At 36.9% G+C, this 6,961-nt stretch overlaps 1 protein-coding gene across 1 annotated transcript in view; it reads left to right on the forward strand.

Annotated features, from left to right (window-relative positions):
• Nucleotides 1-6,961, forward strand: part of MYO3A (myosin IIIA) — a 185,990-nt gene that overhangs the window by 102,372 nt on the left and 76,657 nt on the right. The window lies entirely within an intron of this gene.

Below are 6,961 nucleotides of genomic sequence, written 5' to 3' on the forward strand. Positions count from 1 at the left end.
TTACCTAATAACATAATTAAGTTTTTCTGTAGCCATTTGTTCGTATCTCTTATTATGTTGATAGATTTCTTAATGTATACTATCCTTACATTTCTGGAATAAACCCAGTGTAGTTAAACTGTATTTATTTCTCTTTTGACAAATTTCTGGATTCTGTGTCCTAGTGTTTTATTTAGAATTTTTGCACCTATATTTATCAATGAGATTTATCTATTGTTTTAGTTTTCTTTTTATATCCTTATCAGATTTGAGTATTAAAGCTATGCCAGCGAGCCTTTTAATTTTTTTTTCCTTCGTCCTATAAGAGTTTAAATCAGAGTTAGAATCAGTTCCCAATGTCTCTGAAGATATAAAGGACTTAGACAAATATAGCTAGGTCCTAACCAGTCCTGCTATATGAGAATTTCCAGGGAAGATACCTAGTTATCTGTGCCTTTTATACACATCCCAGATGATGCTCACCATTAGAGAAGACTGGAAAACACTGGTTTTTAAAACTTTGAATTAAGATAGGATAAAACTTAGCTCTGTGTGCCTCTTGTCCAGGGGCCTTTTTGATATTGAGTCTTTAATTACCTTTGATTCTTCTATGACAATTACCTATTCAAATTTTTATTTTCTTTTGTCTGTATTTTGCTAAGAAATCATCGTCAAATCTGATGTCATAGATTTGATCGATAAATTTTCTTATAAGGCTGTTAATTTATTCTGTAATTCTAGCTGCATTTCCTTTCACATTCTAATCTTATATATTTTTTGGCCTTGCTCTCTTTTATTTTTAACTGATCTTACAAGGGGTTTTCAATCTTAAAAACAAAACCCAAACAACAGATAATGGATACATTTATCCATCCTATAATTTTTTTCATTTTCTGTATTATCGATTTCCATTTTATTTTTATATATTTATTAATTAGTCATTTATTTTCTTGGTTTTTTTTTTAAAAAAAGAGAATACTGGGTTCCTCTATTTCTTCATTTTTCTTATTAATAATGAAGGCATTTAAGGCTCTGAATTTACCCATGTCATAAAGATTTATTTCTGTGCCAATGGTTGTATTTTTTAATTTTTATAACAGTGTTTTGTTTTAAAAGCCTCCTGAAGGCTTTTAAAGAAACTTTCAGACTCTTTTCGTAGCAGTTTACTGTTTGCTGTGTTGATTTGATCCAGTGATAAAGAATATTTCACTCTGAATGTGAATCAGGCTTTTAGATGAACTCTTTTAGGAAACTAATATGCAATTCATTGAATTTTAATTTCATTTTCATAGATGACACTCCTGCAGCTTTAAACAGTTAATGTGTCTGTTTAAGAACTTTACTGTGATTCCTTGGGTTATCAGATCTAAAAGTTTATCAGAGCTAAAAATAATACTTCATTCTTCTCTAAAAATTTGGAAAACTTTGTCTACAGAATATAAAATGTAGAGATGCCGATATAAGTGAAACTTTACCAAAATCATTTAAATTATGTGCAATGAAATTATTTAATCATTTCGTAGTGTGTTTTTAAGGCAGAGTTGACTCCCGTCTAAAATGGAAGGCTGCCAGTAATAATAACCTTTAGTTCATTGATTCATTTGCTTACCAGAAAGTAATATTTTTAAAGATGTACATGTTCTTGCATAGAGAAAAGTGCTTTTTCTCCAAATATGAAACTATGAGACCTTACTGCTAAGTACTACAGTATTGCCTCGTCTTCAAAAGCTTTTGGCTCCACCTTGGGTGTTCTTGCTGCAGGCCTGTGGGGAGGATACTTTCAAGACCTTGACCCTGAGGAACGAAGTATGGTCTCTAGTAACTGGGTCATGTTGGAAAAGAAAGACAGTTAAATGATTTCTTCTTTTGAATTGAAATTAGGGTCTACCTGCGGGAGAATATTTAGGTAAATCGGGATAATCTTTATCCATCAGGAAACATTTCACCTATTATGCTTAATCTTTCCAGTGTGGCCTTTCTCCGTAACCAAGAGGAGTTCAGATGTGATGGGGAGACTCCCTACCTGGATGCTTTACAGCCCCAGAATTTAGAATTCCTCCTTGAGTTAGGAATATACGTTGCTACTCTGTTTCTAAATGGATTAATTGGTTGTGGAGAGAGGCAGGTGAGAGGTTGAGGAGCCAAGGGAGATCTGGCAGGCTGTATCCAGGACCAACCAAAGAGAAGTAATAATTTTGAGAACCATAACTTCCCAAAGAGTTCTCAGTTTTTTCCAGAACACTGTGAATTGCATGGACGAGAGGGAAACAATGGCAAACTATAGACTCCATGGCAGGCCAAGTTTGAATGCATCCTTAGTCAAATTCTCTACTCACAGAAAGTCTTGGGCTGATGTGAATAACTGTTTGGTTTAGAAATAGAAGCTCCAACTTGACCATCTTCATTTTTGAATGATGCATTCTCTCCATAGATTCATGGACCTGGTCCTTGGGCTTACAACTCCGGGTCCACACTGTAACTACTATAATGCAGTTCAAATCAGAAAACGCAATGGTTCTGTGGTCTCTAGGCAGAAAGGAGATAATTAGGGCCCTTTCTCTGTTGATGCATTAGATAGCTTTTAGGTTGTCACATGGAACAAAGAATCCATTGTTTGATAAGATTTCTGAAGATTTAGGAGGAAACTTACAGACTCTGCTCTTAGCTGTAATATATAACTATGAAGAACTTTTTCCTGGCAAGAGAGATTCCTGCTTCTTAAAGTGACCAGTATGTGAAACTCATTCCCCTATTCTGCCTTCACAAAAGGAAAAAAAAGGCAGCAAAGATTGTCAGAGTGACTGGATTGATGTATGAGGACAGGAGAACTTGCTTGACCAATAAGTAATAGCTTTTGCTGGAGAGTTGAGAGATAAATGATGAGGACTGAATAGGAGTTGGACAATCGAGAGATTAGTAAATTTGTAGAACTTACTGTGGATAGCACATTGTAAAGAACAGAGTGGCATACACCTTGCATACACCATGAGGTTTTAGTGATGGACACCATATCATGGTGAAAACTGTGCTGTTAACCTCACCTTACTACTTATTGGGAAGGAGGTCTGAACTGTAACATCTGGAGTCAGAGGTGACCCTAATCCATTTCCTAATAAAATAGATATTTTTCATTACTAATGAAATAAATGTGTTTGTAATTGGTTCAGCTCTGGGAAAGGATGTCACTGACTCAAAAGGCACGAATTCCAGCCATATTCCAGGTGACGTATGACCACTACCCAGAAATTTCAGATGCACTATAGGAGAAGCTCCACGAGGTTCCACATGCTGCCCTGATCCAGACCTAATCTCGTCCTTATGCTCTAATTCTGATGTTCCAAGTATCATCATAGGTAACCACTCAGGCCTTTCGCTCTCATTCTGGCTCAAAGGACCAAGATCTTTATCCTCCCTTGAATATTTCAACACATTAATCCTAGGTTGGCTGCATCAGGAGTGAAAATAGGATATTTGCTGTTTCGGCTGGATAACATGATACTAATTAGTTTAACCCTAACGCTGCCCCGACCCCAATCTTTTCCTGGGCATAACCCCTTCTGGGTGCATCTTCTTCACTTCCCCCTGCCAAATTAAAATTAAAATCTGGCTCCTCCCTTTCTGCTGCATCCTTCTCCCTTCAAGCTTCTCCCTAGCCTTGTCCTCACCTGCAGCTTGCACCTTTGGAGATTAGGGGGTATCCAGTTTATTTAGGGGACAAATGAATAAAGAAAAAAGCAATATCCACCCTTTTCTCCAATTCTCGGTCATAAGATGAATGTTGCTAGAGGTAGATGCTTCTTCGGACTGCGGTCTGGCTTTGTTGGCTGCCTGGCAAGGGGAAAACAGAAGAGGGTAATGGATCTCAGTGCATCCTTCACACCGAAGCATCCTGTACGCCAAGCAAGCATCCTGTTCTGACCAGGGGCCAGGCCTCTCTGTACTTCTTCTCCCTACTTTTTGTCATTGGAAGAGCTGATCTTACCAACTCCCTACCTGCCTCCACCCCTCCCCAGGTTGCTGTCTTAGAAGCAGGGAATCACTGTTAATTGGTTTTGTTTACCTCTAAGCCCCACTCAATAGAGGTAATGTTTCACTTTTATTTGGCTCAACTCTTTTCTCTTGTTTGGTGAACTAATGTTTAGTAACAAAATGAAACCAGTCTTGCAGCTAGCATCTGATGACAAATAGAATTCATTTATTTAAAACACTATATTCCAAACATAAACATATTCTGTTTATTGAACACCCAAACATATAGCTTACAAAAAAAGGAAAATATAGCATCTGTCTCTAGAGCTGAAGCACAATTACTTCTAAATATTTTGTGAAGACTTTTAATCTGGTTCAAGGTGACTCTCTTAGGATATGGTGGTCTCTCTTCTAAAAGCAGAGACTCAATTAACAGGGCAGACGGACCCAGTTTGGAGTCACTACAATTAAACCAAATGGGTATTTACTCCCTTTTTATCCCACTCCTGAATTTTTTATGTTCTCCTACTAGCTTCCTTAGATATGTCCTTGTCTCAGTAGCTACTTTGATTCCATGTTGGAAAGAGGCAACTTTCAATATCAAGGGAATTAGCATGATTCTCGCATCTTCTAATCATAGCTTCCTCCCCTCAATTTTCTGCAGTACAGTTTTTGATCACTCTCCAATACAGATTCTCTGATTTTTCTGAATGGTGTTGGCAGTACCCACCATATATATGTCCTCTTAAATATTTCTAGAGTTTACTATTCACTTGTACATTTGTGATTCAATACAATCCAGGCAAGTTAACAGGCAAATCAAAATCGGATAGTCTTTAAAAATAAAACAGAATGGAAATGAAAAGCTCTAAACTTTCCAAAACATATGATTTCCTGCTACAGCTTTATGATTCAACTCATTTAGATGCATTTTTTACCATGTCATGACAGGAATTTTTGTTTCTTTATCTGCACAGAGTCATGTGTCTTATGTCTAAGATAAGAATGTTTTTTTTTCTGCTTTAATTTTGTTTCCATTTCTTACAAGAGTCTAGAATCACCATCCAGTACAGTTTCTTTGGATTATCAGTTATGACTTTAGTTATGATCAGATAATATTTTCGAAAGAACTTTTTGAGTATTTTAAAGCATCATACAAAGTGTTGAAATTCTGTGAAATATTTTATTTTTAAAAAATTTTTTTTGATCAGGGTGGGAAATGCATATTAGTCCACTACAGTCATTTGACAATTTAAAAATAATTTGATACCTTGGCTTTATTCAAAATGCATAAAATCAGTTACTATTCTAGAATGTCGATGACAAGTTTCTATCACTTAAAGGAGTTAATAATTGGCTTTTGGAAGAAAGCAAATGGGCTTAGTACAATCTTATTTTGATAAAATCTGACTACTAACTCAGGATTCAAAGCCTGAGACCAAAAAAGGAGACAATTAGAATTTTCTAAAAAGTTCTGAGAAGAGCAGAAAGTGTGAGGCAGAAAGTAAAGATTTCAATACAAATAAGAAAAAGATTGTCTTGAAAGTGAGGGAAATTTTACTGTGACTTGACTGACTCAATAGAAACAGTTTAATAAGCATTCACTGAGTGCCAGCTGTATACCAGGCTCTGTGCTAGGAATCAGTCATATGAATTTGTCACAGTCTCTGTCTTCAACAAGTTTATAATCTGATGGAAGAGACATGCACTAAGCATAATTTCAATAAAATGTAGTCGATTTCACGATGAGAAACAGAGACTGTTACAGAAACATGAAGTCTCGGTGGTTGATCACTGGACGTTTCTAAGAAGAGATTGTGTGTAGAGAACAGGGCAGGAGGGGAGAACAGTGTGAACTGGAACTAAAGTATGAAAATAATGTGGAATTTGAGGCACCTAAAGGAGTTTAGCTAGCCGAAAACTCTGTGAGAGAAAAGTAGCTGGAAATGAAGGTGCAGGTACACTGGAAAAGGCAGAACCTTCTTTTCATGCCTTGCTAAGGAGCTGGAGCTTTATCTTCAAGGAAATAAAGGCCATCGAAGAATGTTAACTGGGGACATAAGATGATCTGATTTGCTTGCTGGAAGAATCACTGTGACAACTGTATGGAAGAGGGATTGGAGAAGGGCAAGACCAGAGGTAGAGACTAGTTAGGAGGAGCCCGGTACAGAGGCTGAGCATGTGTGTTGATCTGGTTCGTGAGTCTAGACATGAACCTAATGGGCAGTTCCCCCGTTAGTTTTTAATGTTCAAAAGAGGCATATTTTGGATAATTAATTCAATATATTAATGATTTTCAAACTAAGTACTTAGTATTTTCCTTAAGCTTTTAAGTTCTGCTCACACATCTTTTTTCCTGTAATTTTTTTTTCTTAAGAGTAGTTTTAAGTTCACAGCAAAATTGATCGGAAAGGAACAGTTCCCATACACGCCCTGTCACACACACAGCCTTCCCCACTGTCAACACTGCTGCCCCCAGAGGGGTACATTTGTTACACGCGATGAGCCTACATCCACATATCACTGTCACTCCAAGTTCATATTTACATTACGGCTCACTCTCAGTATTGCCCTTAGTTTGACTTTGGACAAATGTTTAATGTCATGTATCCACTGTTACAATATCATATGGAGTAGTGCACACAGAGAGGTTTCACTGCCCTAAAATTCGTCTCTGTGCCACCTGTTCATCCCTTCCCGCCTCTAACTCCTGGCAACCACTGATCTTTTTACTGTCTCCATAGTTTTGCCTTTCCCAAAACGTTATGTAATTGGGATCACATAGTAGGCAGCCTTTTCAGATTGGCTTCTTTCACCTAGTAATGTACATTAAAGCTTCCTCCATGTCATTTTGTAGCTTGATATCTCATATCTTTTTAGTGCTAAATATTATGTAATTGGGATCACATAGTAGGCAGCTATGTGATTGGCTTCTTTCACCTAGTAATGTACATTTAAGTTCCCTCCATGTCATTTCATAGCTTGATATCTCATATCTTTTTAGTGCTAAATA

The sequence above is a fragment of the Pteropus alecto genome, unplaced genomic scaffold (genome assembly GCF_000325575.1).
Source record: "Pteropus alecto unplaced genomic scaffold, ASM32557v1 scaffold11, whole genome shotgun sequence".
Taxonomy (NCBI): domain Eukaryota; kingdom Metazoa; phylum Chordata; class Mammalia; order Chiroptera; family Pteropodidae; genus Pteropus; species Pteropus alecto.